This window comes from Petromyzon marinus, chromosome 8 (genome assembly GCF_048934315.1).
Source record: "Petromyzon marinus isolate PM22_M1 ecotype Great Lakes invasive population chromosome 8, UKy_Petmar_22M1.pri1.0, whole genome shotgun sequence".
Lineage (NCBI taxonomy): Eukaryota > Metazoa > Chordata > Hyperoartia > Petromyzontiformes > Petromyzontidae > Petromyzon > Petromyzon marinus.
This window is the reverse complement of record NC_133674.1, coordinates 4,447,216-4,466,455: the sequence shown is the minus strand read 5'-3', so window position 1 is coordinate 4,466,455 and position 19,240 is coordinate 4,447,216. Positions and strand designations below refer to the sequence as shown.

General features: G+C 47.2%; 1 long non-coding RNA gene across 1 annotated transcript in view; it reads right to left on the bottom strand.

Annotated features, from left to right (window-relative positions):
- Positions 1 to 2,345: 2,345 nt before the first annotated feature.
- The window catches only part of LOC116940147 (uncharacterized), a 37,812-nt gene continuing 20,917 nt past the window's right edge, over positions 2,346 to 19,240 (bottom strand). The window contains exons 4-5 of the long non-coding RNA XR_012941241.1: positions 17,692 to 17,838; positions 2,346 to 5,948 (exon numbers count right to left, since the gene is read on the bottom strand). This is a non-coding gene — a long non-coding RNA (uncharacterized LOC116940147). The remainder of the gene's footprint in view (positions 5,949 to 17,691; positions 17,839 to 19,240) is intronic.

Here is a 19,240-nt window from a genome sequence, read left to right as displayed (position 1 = left end):
TTTATTCTCATTCTACATGACTTTACCGAAAGAACCAAAGAAAATGTATGCACTGTCCTTGAAATGGATTGATCCACACCCGAGACAGGTTTCTTTAGAGCCTCGTCTCACATGGTGTTGGACCAGAAGACGCCAAAAGGCGCACAACTCAAAGACAATGCACCATCAGAGTATGAGAGCTCGGGGTAAGCATTCACACCATTGGAAACCTCATTTGCCAGTAACAAAATATGATGACTCCTTGTAAAAAAAGGTGTCAGTTTTGTTGCCAGATAAAAGGGTAAAAAAACAATTATCATATTTTGTTACTGGCAAATGAGGTTTCCAATGGTGTAAATGCTTACCCCGAGCTCTCATACTCTGATGGTGCATTGTCTTTGAGTTGTGCGCCTTTTGGCGTCTTCTGGTCCAACACCATGTGAGACGAGGCTCTAAAGAAAGCTGTCTCGGGTGTGGACCAATCAATTTCAAGGACAGTGCATACATTATCAGAGTTGTTTTTTTTGTTTGCGTTCTGGCCGCAGGTATTGTGGTCAATGTAAACATGACTCCTTGTAAAAAAGGTGTCAGTTTTGTTGCCAGATAAAAGGGTAAAAAAAACAATTATCATATTTTGTTACTGGCAAATGAAGTTTCTAATGGTGTGGTGGAAGATTTGAGGCCCCAATGTTTCTGGGTCTGATTGGGACGCCGGCCGGACCAGTCGAGGCCTACCATGGAGGAGTCACTACACCCGGAACATTACTTACTATACGCACAAAAAAATGGGTTGCCACAAACATCTACACCCACACCTTCATCATCAATGCCAAGGTCAGGGAAGTCACTTGACGCGACGAATCAACCTCCAGACGGATGCCTTCCTTTCGCAGGACTACCCAAGATGAGAGAGGTGCATCACCATGCGACGGAGCTACAGCTACGCAGCACGGTTACCTGGGCACCGGCCTGTACGATGCTCCCACGGTGATAAGACACCCACCGTGTACAAGACCACGAGACTGCAAGTAAAATTACACTCCTTTTGTCCCAGAGGTTGTTCGTCGGTTGTCCGGATGTTATAGTTACAAGGCCCGATTGACCCCTTTGTATTTACCATCTTGCCTCATGGTTATTTACTACTGTCTTAATCTCTGTTCTGTATACACTTACACACAAAGTAACAGGGCTCAAGTTGAGTTAACATTGAGTTATTGACCAACCGAAGGGACGCTTTCCCTCAGCCATTCAAGGTTACCCCGAATTCGTTGGATTTGTACAGGTTGTGCAAGCCGAGGATGACTTTTTCTTCAGGGGGAGGGTGATGTAGTACAAATATTGATTTAAAGCTTTTGTGACTGCAGGGATTCATATTCTTGGGTCTTTCGGTAAAGTCACGTAGAAGGGAAACAATAAAATAATAAAAATATAAAACAATATTTTCACCGAAAGAACCAAGAATATGTAGTACAAATACTTACGTGATCCAAGGTTCCTGTGTGAGGATGACGTCACGAGGGAAAGGAGAAGTTGGGGCGAAAAAGATAGGGAACACCCCAGAGGGAGAGAGGTGACGTAACCGGAAGACACGGCGCTTCTCGGTGGGAATCGCAGTAGTGCTCCCTGACTTCGACCGGTGGACTCATTACATAAGTATAAAACGTTGAGTTATATATAGTATCAATACGACTGCATGTTTAAATAGCACGTGGTTCAGGTTTCATATTCTTGGTTCTTTCGGTAAAGTCACATAGAAGGGAAACAATAAAATAATAAAAATATAAAACATTAAAATTATCACGACGTTTCGACTGCAACACAAGCAGTCATCATCAGGTGTGAAAACCACAGCCAGAAAATTTGAAAAAAGTGGCGTTTTTTTAACGTTAGCACCACGGAGAGCGATTTGACAGTTTGTTCAGATGGACGAGTCCATCTATGTTCGGCAAAGAGGAGGGGGGGGGGGAGACGGAAAATAATGGATTCGGTCTGAAAGCCACCTTAAGCGTGATCAACCAATTAAGACCCGAAATGGTTTATCAAATCTTTCCAATGATTGCTAAGCCAGAATCCATCTTCTAGGTTGAAATTGTCTCTGTGTTTGTATATGTGGATAGCCTCATGAACGAATCTCTCATGGTAGCCAGATGGCTTGCAAAGAACCTCTGTCTTGGAGAAGTCAATGTCATGTGAGCCTACTGAATTATAAGTGATCTGCCACGGCCAAGGTGTTGGTCCTACCGTGTTTCAGTAATTGTTATTTGGTTATCCTGTTGTATTAAGAATAAACGTGTTACTCCAAGTTCAAGTGTGCGCCTTTGTGCAACCCAATCCACATTCATAAATAATAATAAGTACAATATGCATACATTTGCATTATCCAATTTATACATTCTTACATGCATAGCATTTATTGTCGTCATCATACAAATGTTTTTTAATCGAAGACCAAATGTTATTTCAACGACATATACATTGAATCATTAATGTCCACTGAATATTGTACACTTGATAATAATGATGTATTTAATGTGCGCTACTTCCAATAACATGGATCATAAAAATGCACAACTGTAGACAATGCAACATAAACCAAAAAGTGAAGAAGCATGAAGCGATGCATTCTCTCTGTTACACTGAGAGACAGGGGAACACATGGCGTAAATAAAAATGGAGGTTAATTATGTAATCTAAACTTGATTTGAGGCTTTCGTGACTGCAGGAATTACTCTTTGGTTCTTTAGGTAGTCACGTAGAAAGAAAATAAATTAAATAATAGAATACGACGTTTCGATTCCAATACAAGCAATCGTCATCAGGTAGAACTAAATTTGAGAGAGACAAAACACAGGCACGGAGACACACAGACACACAAGCAGAGAGAGACAGAGACAGAGAGAGACACAACATAGACACAGACCCTTGCTTGTGTTGCAATCGAAACGTCGTATTCTATTTTATTTATTTTCTTTCTACGTGACTTTACCGAAAGAACCAAAGAATAATTCAAACTGTTTGGAAGTGTAAGTGTGCTTGGGCAGGATATGTCATAAGAGGGGATGATGGACCATGGTCAATAGCAATGACGAGGCAGTAGCCAAACAATGGAAGAAATTCGAGAGTACATCCAGATGGGGTACAAGCAACGAGTGTGCAGGTACGAGGTGGATTGTGAGATCGTAGAATCTTGACAGATGCTGACGGCTTGGGGAAGTACAGTACATTGATCATGGATGATAATGCTGATGAATATTACTCCACAATAATTTCCTTATTCTTGGTTCTTTCGGTAAAGTCACGTAGAAGGGAAACAATAAAATAATAAAAATATAAAACAATAACATTATCACGACGTTTCAACTGCAACACAAACAATCATCATCAGGTTGTTTCCCTTCTATGTGACTTTACCGAAAGAACCAAGAATAAGTTACAAACGGTTTAATAATCTATCAAGTTTTACCAATCATTTTATAAATGATCTAGGTGCCCTGCACCTGGTGTATGGACAACATCGAGACGATAGTTGAATTCATCCCAAACGCCTCTCAAAGTGACTTCTTCTACGAAGTCACCGCTGCCGTGATTCTGTTGTTTAGGTCATCTAGATTAGTCACTAATGGTGGCACAAAAACATGGTCTTTTGTGCCACCATGCTCATTGACATTGGCGGATCAATGCCAAAACGCCATTGAAACGCACGCTGCACCGCAAGTACGGATTCAGTTTGCTGAACTGCAGAACGCAAAACGTCGTGTTGCGGGGTCGCCATCTTACGAATGACTGAGGCTAGGGGCTGTTTGTGCGCTGGGAGAGGCATCTAGCGGTAATCAATTGAAACTCTATACCCTGCCCTTTCAAGTGGTAAGAGTTTCATTCATGGGCAGTTCGTGGTTGCAGAGCTATAGCGATTTCAAATCTGGTCCAACTTTTTTAAACACCCTGTATTATACAACATTTCATGATACCATGCTCCTAAAACACGTGCACATCGACCCGTGGTTAAGTGCAAATTCGTCTTACAATTTTATTGAGTTCTCTTCATATGCTGGACTTGGCCAACTCCAAATATCGGACTAAAAACGTTTTATTTCGCACCGTTGGCTTAATCATGCACAAGTGTACACATCCATGTTGTACAACCTCTGTTCAATTAATTTGTAAACATGTTACGTTACATTGAGCAATGATTCAAATTAAGACAGGTCTCGTATGTGTGTGTGTGTGTTATGTGCGTGTCTCACGTGGCGGAGAGTGCCAACTCAGCTCTACTTGTAGGATATATTTAGAATCATCCGGTGCGTATAAGCTTGTAATAACTTAATATTAACGCATAAAATGTACAAACATACAAAGTTGCACTATCGTGGTTCAAGACGACTGGACCCTTCAGAAAAACCTGGGCTTGACAACTTGTAATCAGTAGAGACATGGTTGTACTTGGAAAATAACAGACCCAATGAACCATGCTAAAATAATTTTCAAATTTCTCATTAACCAGACCAAACTGACGGCTTCCAGAAACCCCTTTCTTTGGAGAGCCAGACAATAATGAGGCTCATGGAATGTCAACTTTTAATTGTCTAAAATACAGCATACCTACTATAATCACCCAGGAACGTCTGTCCTTAAAGCTCGTGACGTCACTCCACATCGACCAGCACCCCTCATTAATATTCATGAGCAGGTGACGTCCTCCAAATGGACACCCCCCCACCCCTCATGAATAATCATGAGCGGGTGACGTCACTCAATATGGAGTACTCCCCCCCTCACTAATAATCATGCACAAGTGACGTCACTCCACATCGAACAGCCCCCCTCATTAATAATCATGAGCAGGTTACATCCTCCACATGGACCCCCCCTCATTAATAATCATGAGCAGGTGACATCACTCCACATCGAACAGCCCCCCTCATGAATAATCATGAGCAGGTGACGTCTTCCAAATGGACACCTTCCCCCCATTCATAATAATTAGTGGCTGACGATATTCCACATGGGGGGCCAAGGCGCCTCCTCCCCCCTCCTCGGCGTCAACTTACAACCCTCGCTACAAAGGCAGAACCCTCACGTTCACGCGATCTCCGTAACGCTATTGAGACATCAAAGTAAAAAGGACGTCATGATGAACAAGGGATTATAACCTTCAAATTACATAGGTCTGGGTCACCGCACCCTTACAAATTGCACACGCATTAATGCACTGAATATCACGTCGCGGTCTGCTTTTCGCTTGCAACTTTCAAATTTAATGCAATACACCCATCCTTGGACGGGAAAAAGGCTAGTTCTATATAATTACTGACACCTCATGCACTCGTCACCGATACAAATAAACATGTAAATAAAAAAATCAAGATACACACTAATGTAAAAATAATAAAGACACTTTAAATATTGTTCATATAATATAGTATACCTAAAACACTGTAATGGTTGCGACAAATACTTTGTACATCACGTAATGTTCATTTATGTACAAAGGATTAGCTTAAGGGTCATTGCTTAATTAATTGTACTGACGTTTCAAGCATGTGATTAGCTTTGGTGAAAAGCATATTTGCATTTTTTTGTTCCAACTTGAATGATAGGTTTGGCTTTTCGCCAAGTTCAGTGCAGTCATACCTCAATGGTAACTTCTGAGAACTCAACACTTAAATTACAACGTGGGGACACTGCTCTGACTGAAGCAAATTACTGTATGTAATCCCTGCCCTCCATACACCTGTCACCCACGTGCCCATGCTTACCAAGCGCTCTGCTAGTCGGTAGCTACGATGATACCTTAAATATTAACAAGCAGAACGTGTCACATGCAGAATATTAATGGAGCGTTTGTTCACACGGTGCCACTGTTTCCATTTTCTTTGTACCTCTGTGTGGGCTTTCCTTCATTCATGGTGGTCATTTCTTCACTGGTTTGATTGACACGTGACCGCCTACAAACCTTTTTTATATTTCTCCTGAAATGCGAAGGAGGGGGCAAAGACACCGACGTTAAATACGTGAAGGCAAAATGGGTGTAAGAAGCTAATGTGCAAATACAGTTGCAGAACAATAACCATTGCTGCAATGTTATTTGGTTGAATAAACGATGCAGGAATCTCTCGATATACGGACCACCTTTTAGTAACAGATACGTTACTGAAAGGTGGTCGGTAAAGCACATTTTCTATACCGAACCATATTTCCCCATTGACTTTCATGATATCATTCTAGATGCATTCCTACGGAAAATATTTTGGGTCCCAAAAGGTAAAAATCTTACTGAGCAACACAGGACACATTTTTAAGCACATTTAGGGGAAAATCGATTCTTATGATAAAATATCAAGAATACCCAAAATATGTTGCAGGAAACCAATACAGTATGAAAAGCATGCAGACACCACATGGAGCAGTATAAAATGCACACTAAGGACAATCGACAGACCATGCATTGTTCGATTTTTCTCTGGAAAAAATATCATTTGATAAGAAATTCCATAAATGCGGATTTAACATGTATATCTAATTTGTTGCCTAATTTATAAGTTATGTTCAATTCCGTATATTGAGTTGCCATATAAGGTGGGATGACTATTGAAAAAGTACATTCATTTATAAATTAGGCTACATTTGCATCTAGGAACCCATTCCTGTGATGCACATCCTCATCTTATTCATTTACAAGTAACATTTGCATCTTTGTCAATGTTTTGTTCATTTGGTTTTGCCTCCAAGAATATACATTGTACCCCAGGTCTCATGGCCCGGCCAAGTGGCGTCACGTTTGTCTGATTGTGGCGAGGCCTATCCGGTACTCCCTCGTTATTCGCGAGGGATACATTTCCGGAGATGCTCGTGAATAACAGATCATATATTTTTAATGATTGACCTTAAATAAATGTATTCATAAGCTATTTAATAAATGAACATCATAACACAATAAATTGGTTACAACAATCATAAAGTAAATAAAAACAGGTCCCTGCAGGGTGGGCTGGTAGGAACATTGGCAAAGTAACGTCACGGTGCCTTCGAACTTCGCCTCGCAAATGGTATTCGGCTGTGGGCTGTGTGTGAATTTGCCACATCTCCAAAAGCGAAGTTCGCAAATGAGATAATGTGACTCCCAAATGTTGGGTGCAATAAGACATATCAAGTCTCTGCGCTGTCTATTGCTGATTTTACACCCAACAGCACGAGATTTCACTTCGTTAAAGTATTGAAAGGGGACGGACGGACGCACACATTAATCTATTGCAGGCTGGTACACTCAGTTTACAACTTCGTTCCTACCAGTAATAGATGTTAAAGCATTAAATAATAGTTTATAAATGAACTTACCTTCATCTCATAACTTTCTCATCATATTCTTGGTTCTTTCGGTAAAGTCACGTTGAAGGGAAACAATAAAATAATAAAATATATATGAAACAATACAATTCTCACGACGTTTCGACTGCAACACAAGCAGTCATCATCAGGTGTGAAAACCAACGGCAAGAACATTTGAAATAAGTGGCGGTTTGTATTCATTTATTTATTTTAAAACGTTAGTGCCACGGATAGCGATTTGATAGTTTGTTTAGATGGACGAGTCCATCTATGATCGGAAAAGAGGGGGGAGACGAAAAATTAATGTATGCTGTCTGAAAGCCACCGTAAGCGTGAACAATCAATTAAGACCCGAAATGGTTTATCAAATCCTTCCAAAGATTGCTAAGCCAGAATCCATCTTCTCAGTTGAAATTGTCTCTGTGTTTGTATATGTGGATAGCCTCATGAACGAATCTATCATGAACACAAAGCAGACCTTAAACACGGTAGGCCCAACACCTCGGCCGTGGCAGATCACTGTTATAATTCAGTAGGCTCACATGACATTGACTTCTCCAAGACAGAGGTTCTTTGCAAGCCATCTGGCTACCATGAGAGATTCGTTCATGAGGCTATCCACATATACAAACACAGAAACAATTTCAACCGAGAAGATGGATTCTGGCTTAGCAATCATTGGAAGGATTTGATAAACCATTTCGGGTCTTAATTGATTGTTCATGCTTACGGTGGCTTTCAGACAGCATACATTAATTTTTCGTCTCCCCCCTCCTCTTTTCCGAACAAAGATGGACTCGTCCATCTAAACAAACTATCACATCGCAATCCGTGGCGCTAACGTTTTAAAATAAATAAATGAATACAAACCGCAACTTATTTCAAATGTTCTTGCCGTTGGTTTTCACACCTGATGATGACTGCTTGTGTTGCAGTCGAAACGTCGTGAGAATTTTATTGTTTTATATATATTTTATTATTTTATTGTTTCCCTTCAACGTGACTTTACCGAAAGAACCAAGAATATGCATCACTGGAGTCACGAAAGCTTTAGATCAAAATTTATCTCATCACTTTCTTTCTCTCTCTTTATGCAGTCGTGTAGAGTTCCAGATACGATTTGCAGATAGCAAATTCGTGAATAACGAGGGAATACTGTATAGAGTTATTTGCTTAAATATTTATTTTGTAGTGAAAGGTGAGAAGATGCAATTTTACCGATGTGTATCAACGTTGTTACAAGAAAAGTCTCCTTTTCATTTGCAAGGACAATGGGCATGTTGTATCCAGAGTGATCCTGGGATTAACATATGATGAAGTCGAGCCTTGGAGGCGTTAAATCATTCTGCTGCTATTGTGGATGGATGTGTGTTTCTCAAGCACAGAGTGCTGTTGTGTTTTTCTGCAAGCATTATTATGAATTGAAAAAGGGCATGTGATCAAATTGCACATTCAGACAATAGCTGTGTCTCATTGAGTCTCAAAGCTTTTGCAAGAGGGTCCTAAATTGGGTATATACATTCTGGTCTTCTATAACTCGTGTTTTCATAAAGGAAATTGGATATGCCAATAATGTATTAGGGAACATATTTTTATAATGCGGATGTGAATTGGATATAACGCGATTGGGTGAATAAAACTACAGTACGCGAGTAGCAATAAGCGGTTGTACGGCTCCCTCTGCGCAGCATCACACAAGGCAGGATGCTGCTAGATGCTTCTAGATCATACCCACATGCCTCAGTCTTTGTTCAGCCTATGTACGCATCTTACGTGTTATATAAAGACCTGCATCTGTATGTCTCAAAAACCTCTAGGGTACTTGCCGACATAGTAGAAAGCTGAAATTTGGTACACAGGTAGCTTTTCGGACACAACACGAAAAAATCTGAAAATCCGAGGTTTTTCATTTTAATGCCCCCAAATCACGGTTTTAAGTTCCCCATGAACATGTTTATGCGTGTCACTCGGAAACCGTTCAAAATATAAGATTGCGTTCTTTTTTCGTTTTGTAGTGTGTTTAAAAATTACTCACACCGATACGTTGTAACAAGTCACCTGCTTACACTTTATTCACCTCTTCTTGCACCAGTTGTAGGCACTCCTATAACTATCTGTATGGTCACTTAGGTTTAACTTCTCCCCCTCGTATCTACTTTACACCTCACTTATCCTGCACTCCGCAGCTCTGCTCTCAGCGACTCCGCACAAAGCATCTTCGCACACAGCGTCTCTGCACACAGCGTCTCTGCATACAGCATCTTCACACACAGCGTCTCTGCACTCAGCAGCTTCGCACACAGCAGCTCTACAACTCTAGCCCTGCCCTCACCTACGCTCCATCGGACCCGCTCACCCCTCTGTCCCAGGCGGGGAGATTAGCCAACACCCGCCCCGCGACGCGCGAGGGTTGAGGTTCGTTGACGGCTCGAGCGGCAAGATGTCTTCACTCTTGTCCCCAGCAACAACTCCAACTCCGCTCACACACACTCACGCTTATATCACCCCGCTCATCGAGTCCCCACGTGCCTCCACTCAAGCTCTCGTCAAGCCGGCGCCAGCTGTTACATCAATCACCCCTTATCTCCCGTTTCCCTGGCAACACCTCCGGCCTCAGTGTGCACAACCGGTCGACTCCGTTTGCACCCGCTTCTCCCCTTAATTAGGTGGCGGTTTGTCCGTGCAACCACATGTTGCACACGTGCACCTGTTTGCCCTCAGTTGCCCTCGGTTAACTGTGCGCACCGCGTATTTCACTCCTCTACAGTTTCATAGAGCGTTAAAGAACAAAAAAAATTAAAGCAAGAACCATTGTTCTATCTTTTATTGTTTTTGAGATACTTCAGATTCAACTGGATTTTAACGAAAAAAATATGCTTTTAATGATGTGCAAATCTGAATAATTCGAAATCGGTAAAATATAGGAGCTTCCGCTCAAAGAGTATTACGCTCATTAGTTTTTGTTCTTTCTAATAAAAAAAATAACGGAATCTTTAAATTAAGCGGTTTCTAATGGGTAAGTCTTTAAATATAAGAAGTTGAATCGGGTAGTCAACAATTTATGTTTTTTGTGTGGAAAAAAACAATGTTTGGAGTAGTTGTTAGTGTCTGATCATAGATACAAATTGTAAAAAATAATAACATCAGGTTACCATAATTATAATATTTATTGAAAACTTTTGCCTGGCAAATACAGGATTTATGAACTAGTTTATTATAACGTGATTTTTCCATAATGCGGTGTTCTTGAGGAACGCAACTACCGCCACATCATAGGAGAACAAGCTTTATATATGTTGAGGACTAGTTGTGGACGTGACATCACGCTCGCCTCTGGGGGCGATGACGTCACGGGAAGTGACATCATGCACGCCTGGGGGCGGGATGATGTCATGTCCCGCAAGGGTACTTAAAGCAGAACCCGTGACGTAAGCGGGGTCGTAGCTGGAGACAAGGGTCTGAGTAGGGTGGAACGAAGGGCCAGGGGGCAAGGGGATAGGGATCGGGAACAGCACAGCGCCAGGGCTGGATGTGGCTGCGCTCCTCAGTCGGCCGTGTTGGCTGAACCCACGGCCGGCGCAGAGGAGATAGCACGGGGCAGCCGGCTGTGACGGGAACCAGTGGGACCTAGCCTAGGACCCCGAACCCCTGGGAAGTGGTTACACCCCTTGTGTTATTCGCAGAAGCCTTAATAAACTTACGGCGCAAGCCCTTAACCTTCACATTCATCTCTGAGTCCTCTGGAACTCTTCTACAACTGGTGTCAGAGTGTCTGCGCTGCCGCCACCATGTCCAAGTCAGGCGCACGGTGCAAGAACCTACCAACGGGGCGCTCACAGAGTGAAGACGGCGTGGAGGAGGCTCCAGCAGCGATCCCGGAGTCCGGGGCCCCAGTGACGGTCCCTGAGGAGAGGATTGGGGTAGAGCAGGAGGAGACGGCGGATGGGGGTGCCAGTGCGCGGCCGCCGGAGGCGGGGAGCACCCTTGCAGGAGCAGCTGCAGCTGCTCCTGCAAGCAATGACGCAGCTCTCCGCCATGCTAACTGAGGTGGGAGCGCGTTTCCCACCACCCGGCCCACTCTCTGAATGGGAGCGGCGGATTCCCGCCATTCTGCCTCCCGCCACTTTTGAAATCGGTGCCATTTTCCCAACAGGTGCGCCGCGGGAGACGGCCGCTATTTTGGCTGCGACGCTGCAAGCGGTGGCCATTGTTCCTGCGGTGCCGCAAGTCGGTGCCATGGAAGCTGCGACACAGCTCTCCACCGTGGGGGCAGCCACGGTTCCTCTTCACACCACGCCTGCGGGGTGGGCCGCCGGCGACGCCGCAGCTCCACACTGCACTGCGCCCACCGGGGGGGCCCCAAGTACGGTCGCGTATGTTCACCACGCCGCGCCGCCGGGTTGGGCCGCTGGTGACGCCGCAGCTCCGTCCGTCGCCGTGGACGCGGGGCTGGCCTACGGGGGCCGCAACGCAGCCGCCCCTCGCCGCGTCTCCGGTGTGGCCCACGAGTGCCGCAATGCAGCCGCCCATCGCCGCGTCTCCGGTGTGGCCCACGGGTGCCGCAACGCAGCCACCTCTCGCAGCGCCTTTGGTGTGGCCCATGGGGGCCACAACACCGCTGCACTACGCCACGTCTGAGGGTGGCCCGCCGGTGCCGCGGGGCTTCCACACCTCGCCGCGCCGCACGGCCAAGGGCTGCGCCGGTTGCCCCACGTTACGCCGTTCGTCGTCAAGGGGGGCGACTGGTTGGCCTTCCAGGACCGGTTCGATGCGGGGTACGTCTGTTGGCTGGCTCATGGAGGAGGCCTTGCGGGCCCTTCCGACCTGCTTGGACAAGAGGGCGCTGCAGGCTTTCAAATCGATCCCGCTGGTCGATAAGGCTACACTTCCGGCGGCGTATATATAAATGGCGAACATCTTAGAGCCGCTGTCCAGTGAGCGGCTGAAGTTCTCGCTACAGCGGCGGGAGGAGGGGGAACTGCCAGTGGCCTTCAGCTGTTCGCTCCTGGCCCTGGTGCAGGCCGCATACCCTGACCTGGAGGGCAGGGCACTGGACTCGTTAGCCCTGGAAAGGCTCCTTGACCTGGCACGGGAGCTGGGGATCGTTTTGTCGATCAACAACGATCGCCAGATCACGTCCTTGGCGGTGGCCGAGAACATTCAGGCGCACCTATCCCTCCGGCAACAGCCCCGGATGGCGGCATGCACGGGGGTCTCGGCGCCAGAGGGGGAGGCCGCCTCTCAGGGAGTGGACACCCTCACGGCCCTGGAAATGCCCGATCGTCCTGGGAGGGGGGCGGGTGGTCACCGTCCGGAGCAGCGGGGGCGGCCGGGACCTTCTCATCAGCAGGACGCTGCTACAGTGGCCTGATCCGCTGTGACCAGTAGGGCCACATTGAGCGGGGCTGCCAAAATGCCCCGGGAGCCTTCAGCAAGGCATCTCCAGCCCCTCCCGGGCCCTCGTCAGCATCGGGCGCCGGGCCCCAGGCGAGTCGCGGCGCATCATCAGCATGGCCGCTCCCCTCACCTCAGGCATCTAGCAGGGCTAGGGCCCATCGTCATGGGGTTGTCCTTGAGGGGTCGAGTGCACCATCGTTGTCACCCGCTGGGTGGCCCAGACAGACCCGCCATTAGGACGCGCTTGCGCATCAGATGGTGGCAGCGGCTGCCGGCTCCTCAGCGGTGGCGGGATGCGTGCAAGGGGTGGAAGTTCGCCTCTTGGTGGATACGGGCGCGTCTGCCACCATTACTTCAGAGGCCATCTTCGAGCTGCTACCCCGCAGCGTGGGTCCGTTAAGGCCGGTTCGCGGGGCTTGTGTCGTCGCAAAAGGCGGTAGTTTGGGTACTGTTTTAAATTTTCTTGTTGTGGTTTTCAGACCTGATGATGATTGCTTGTATTGCAGTCGAAACGTCGTGAGAATTTTATTGTTTTAAATTTGTATTATTTTATTGTTTCCCTTCTACGTGACTTTACCGAAAGAACCAAGAATATCTTGGGCCACGTTATAGCGTCGGTTCAGGTTGACGAGCTTGAGTTGGCCGGGCCTATTTTGGTTTCCAGTACCTTGGCAGTCCCATGCCTCTTGGGGACAGACTTCTTGTCGAGAATGCCCATTCGAATTCTCGTTGACCAGGGTTGTGTGGAAATGCCGTCAGGGAGGCGGTTGCATTTCCTGCAATCGCCTACCGTCCTGTCTCCCTTGGTCGCCAGTGTGCGGGCCTTGAATAAAGCGGCGGTGACCGTACCGCTGGCGTCACAAATCCTGCTACCCCTTAGGTTGTGCAGACCGCTCGAAATGGACTCCACGGAGACGGGTATTCTCCTGTCCCCGTCGAGTTACTTTTCAAGGACGAAGGGATTAGTGGGCGCCTTGACAGCCGTGTCGGGGGACCAGGACCTTTCTTTGCAGGTCCTCAATTCGGGGCCCGTGCCAGTCGTAGTCCCGGCCGGCGCTGTACTGGCGCACGCGACCCCGGGCTCACTCCACCCGAGAGCGCTGCCCCGGATGGAGGGGTCATGGCGGGCGTGATGCACGCGGGGGACTCCGACACATTGTGGATCGCCACGTTGTGCAAAGAGAATGCCTCCTTGTCCCCCAAGGAACGTCAGCAACTCCGTGAACTCATCGACAGATTCACCAATGTGTTTAGCCAAAGTAAGTTTGATCTGGGTCGCACTTCTCTTTTGGAGCATCACATAGATACGGGCGAATCAGCCTCTATCGACTTAATTCCCACCGCTTTAGCCCGATGGAAAAAGAGCATGTCCGCTCGGCTGTCGATGAAATGTTGGCGGCGGACATTATCTCCCCATCTACTAGCCCTTGGGGTGCTCCCATTGTGCTAGTCAAGAAACGGGACAGGAGTCTCCGGTTCTGCGTCGATTTCCGTAAATTGAACAAGATCTCGGTGGCTGATGCATATCCATTGCCTCGCATGGATGATTCCCTAGACACCCTCTCAGGTGCGCAATTCTTTTCGACTCTAGATTTGCTCTCCGGCTTCTGGCAATTGCCACTAGACGAGGCCTCTAGACCCAAGACAGCGTTCCGCACGCCCCAGGGGTTGTTCGAATTCAATCGGCTTCCTATGGGTCTTCATTCGGCCCCAGCCACCTTCCAGCGTTTCATGGAGATGGTCTTGGCGGGGCTGCAGTGGGAGTCTTGTTTAATCTACTTGGATGACATTATTGTTTTTGGCCGTACGTTTGACGAGCACTTGCAACGCCTTGAGTCTGTGTTCGTCAAAGTGCGTGCTGCGGGCTTGAAATTTAAGCCCCAGAAATGCTGTTTGCTACAACCATCGGTGAAGTATTTGGGACACATTGTTAGGGCGTCAGGTGTCGCCACGGACCCAGAGAAAACGGCTTGTGTCCGGACGTGGCCGACTCTGTCGCGGAGGTGCGTAGCTTCATCGGCTTCGCATCGTACTATCGTCGGTTTGTACGCGATTTTGCGACAATTGCGAAGCCGCTGCACGCGCTCTCCGCCAAAAGCCAAAGGTTCACTGGGGCGCGGAGGAGGAGGCTGCTTTTGCAGCGCTTCGCGCGGCCTTGGTGGATGCGCCGCCCTTGGGGTACCTGGATTTTTCGAAAACCTTCCTTTTCGACACCGATGCCAGTGACATGGGCATTGGGGCAGTCCTGGCCCAGGTGGTCGACGGGGTTGAGAGGGTGGTGGCCTACGGAAGTCGCATTCTGTCCCCGACGGAACAGCGATATTGTGTGACCCGGAGGGAGCTGCTGGCCATAGTGTTTTTTGTTCAGTTGTATAGGCCCTACTTGTACGGCAGACGGTTTACGGTCCGAACCGACCATGTGGCCCTGCAATATTCGCTGAGGATTAGCCAGCCCTCGGGTCAGCTGTCCCGCTGGCTCTAGGTGCTCCAGGAATACCCCTTTGACGTAATCCACAGGAAGGGGGCACAGCATGGAACTGTGCACGGTTTATCCCGATTGCCGGCAGGCGGCGGGTGTGCTTGCGACCTGGGCTCTAGCCGTTGCAAGGCCCCAGGGGACACCGCGGCCCAGTTGGTCGCTTCGGCCGAGGCGGCCACCCCTCCAGGTGCAGCGTTGCCTGCAGATTTCGGCCTGGGACTCCCGAGAGGTATGGTCCAGCTTGCAGATGGAGGATTCCTCTGCTGAAGCTACGACGCCGTGTTGGGCGTAAGGCCCGGAGCTCAGCTTCGTCGGCTGCCCCAGCGATCGCCGTGCATGACGGACTCCTCATGCGTTGGGATGCCCAATTGGAACGCTATTGCGTGGTTGTGCCCACTAGCCTGCGTGGTAAATTAACCCGAGCCATTCACGAGAAGCTTATGCACCTTGGCTACCACAAGACCTTATTGACCCTTAAGCGGGACTATTACTGGCCGGGTGTAGAGGGTGATGTGGCGCTGATTTTAAAGGGTTGCCACGACTGTGCGCGGAGAAAGGCCCCAGTTGTCCAGGACCGGGCCCCGCTGCAGTCCATCTGGGTTTCTCGCGTTAATGAGCACGTGGCGCTCGACATTTTGGGCCCATCCCAACGGGGCCATAAATACCTCTTGGTGGGCGTCGAGTACCTCACACGTTGGCCTGTGGCGTGGCCTTTGGTCGATCAGTCGGCCTCTTCTATCACCGAGGCGTTCGTCCAGGGGTACGTGTTGGACAAGGGTGCGCCGGAACAATTGTTAACCGACCAGGGGCGGAATTTCTCGTCTAGGTTGCTCAAGGAGGTGTGTGACCTCCTTGGCACCAAGAAAATCCGCACCTCGCCCTACCACCCCCAATCGGACGGGATGGTAGAGCGGTTGAACCACTCCCTCACGTCCATGATGTGCCACCATGTGAACACGCCCCAGTCAGACTGGGACCTGTTCGTCCCGGGGGTCTTGGCGGCGTATCGGTTGGGATAGGGATCGGGAACAGCACAGCACCAGGGCTGGATGTGGCTGCGCTCCTCGGTCGGCCGTGTTGGCTGAACCCACGGCCGGCGCAGAGGAGGTAGCACGGGGCAGCCGGCTGTGACGGGAACCAGTGGGACCTAGCCTAGGACCCCTAACTCCTGGGAAGTGGTTACACCCCTTGTGTTATTAGCGGAAGCCTTAATAAACTTACGGCGCAAGCCCTTAACCTTCACATTCATCTCCGAGTCGTCTGGAACTCTTCTACATATATATAGATATTTACCATGTATGGGTGCATTTATTAGCTAACTTCTGAAAAAGTAATTAATATTCTCAACCTTAATTTGAATCAGTGCATGTAGCGTGTTAATAAATTATATATAAATGTAGAACCTTGTTGAATATTGAAAGACAGACGGGGGGGGGGGGGGGGGTCACCCTGAGCTGTCCCAGAGGTGCCCCTTTTATACACCTCTAGGGGGGTCCCTGCCTCCGGTACCGCCCCCTTTCTGGAACCTTCCAAGGGGCTCTGGAAGAACCCCCCAGCCCCTCACCTGGGGTCTGGGGGGGGGGGAGAATCCAGCCCCTCAACGGTCCGGCTCTCTCTGTACTTCCCCAGCTCAGGGTGGCACCCCCTATGGGCCTGTGCCCGCAACTGCATGTAAGTATATACCGACGGTATAAGATGTACATTTCCGACGCTGCACATGTAAAATTTTATTCCAACTTAAAATCACCATCCTAAACTAAGGCACACATTAGACTTGGTTAGAAACTGATCTTCTAAAAAGATTGTTTAATAACAACCACCTGGCTAATGAAGGAGAGGCAGGAAGGGGATTGGATTAAGCATATGGAGTAGTGCCCGTAAGCCTCATTTATATATTTGTCATGGGAGCAGAGGACCCAGGACTCAGAGTAGAGAATAAGTAACGACATCGTAGAAATATCACAAGTTCGTTTTGCGTCGTATTTATTGCCATATTGGAAGTCGAAACTTACGTGTGGTGATGTCCAATTGTAACCAATAATATACCACAATCATGAGTAATAACATTAGTAACAACTCTAACATCATCAACATTCCTAACATCACTAATGTCAACATTAATAACATCAACATACCTTGGCCACAGACTGGCTTAAATATACAGATGATATCATACTGGCCATGTTGGGTGGGTCCTTGTTTACATCCTTCTGGAATATGATCAGCTGGTGCAGTTTCTTAGCAACAGCTCTTATGAGGGCAAGTATTACAATCTCACTCTTACCCCTATTTACATTGGCTTATGACCTATTTTCCTTATGACATGAGCATACTACAATCATAGCCTGCTGGGCTTATAATAAATCTTAACAGCATTTATTGAACTGACGTCGCAGGTATTCCTGCGCTGTTCCTGGACCACAGAACCAAGTTCCAAGGGGACATGTAAACGAGGTTCTGTCATCAGTTATTATCTGGGATTGTTGCAACTTTAGCAGAGACGCCCTTACCAGAAGCAAATGCAGAGAAGAATTGCGACGATGATGATCGTCACCACTACGGCAGACACCACAATGGCCGTTTTCTGACCTTCTGTGTCCTTCTGATAAATGTAGCCAACTTCCTCACACCGTGTTCCTGAGTGGCCAAAATGGCATCTGAAATAAAAATGTATATGGTTTGTACAAAAAAGCTGGAAAGCCAATCCATTAAACGAGCATTAATTATAGGATATTCAACTTGAAAAAAAAATGCAACTTTACAGATGTGCAAAAGCAAGGACATGTTTGTCATTTAAACTGATACCGATGCACTTGCGTTTAAATGTAAGTGGACTAAATACAAAGGTCTACAACACCACGTTTTAATTTAACATGCTTTCAAGTATTTAATTCGAAATCTGCCTAAAACTGGGCAGTGGACTTGGGAAGTCATGAAAATATGAGGTGAGGTTTTTGTCGTTTTTGATGGACAGGGACCCGAGTGATGCTTTGTCTCACGTGACACCGATAGCACATTTGGGGGGAAAATTGGAGAAAATATTAGAAACATGAAAACATAAACGACATCATTAATAATTAATCGAAGCTACTGCATGAACAAATAAAATAAATACAAAAAACACATCTGATTTATAACAATTAAAATAACCTGCTCTCTTATCACTCTTCTTTCCAGAGTATTTGCAGCCTGCCATTTCATCTTCAGTGGCCAACTAATCTGCTGCACTGTTGAAAAATAAACTTCCAGGCATAAATGCAGTGCCATTCACAAAATATTGTAACAGAACTATGCTAGAACTAAAATATACTTTAAAAAAATCCCCCGGGTGAGCAATCTTACAAGTGTAATGAGCGACTTCCGTGACACGTCATGTAAAGCAGCGGTCCCCAACCTTTTTGGCACCAGGGACCGTTTTCTTGGAAGACAATTTTTTCACGGACCGGGGGGGTTCATCATTGGGTTTTTTCCCCTTTTCAAAGAAGCTCTCCAGTGACGTTTGTTTTTTGCTAATTTTGGCTAGGGTTAGCTCTAGATCCCTCGCATGCTCAGTTTACAGTAGGGTTCGCACTCCTATGAGAATCTAATGCCGCCGCTGATCTGACAGGATGCGGAGATCAGACGGTAATGCGAGCGATGAGGAGCGGCTGTAAAAACAGATGAAGCTTCGCTCACTTGCCCACCGCTCACCTCCTGCTGTGCGGCCCGGTTCCTAAAAGGCCATGGACCGGTACCGAGCAGAGACGCCCACCATCCAGCCCAAAAGAATTCCCTCATCACAACACTACACCATAGAGCCCGTTGCATCTCCGACCATCACCACCTAGCCAGTGAGCTTGAACATGTATGCCAGCCACGACCCCAAAAAGACTCCATCCCCCCCCTCCCGTGCCTATATAAAGCCACAACATCAGATCATTTTCTCACCTGAAAACAGACACTTGTGTTGCAACCGAAACGTCGTGTTTTCTTTTATTATTTTTTCTATCTACGTGACTTTATCAAAAGAACCAGAGAGTATTAAGTGTGATATTGTCTATTTTTAATGGCATGGCTCCT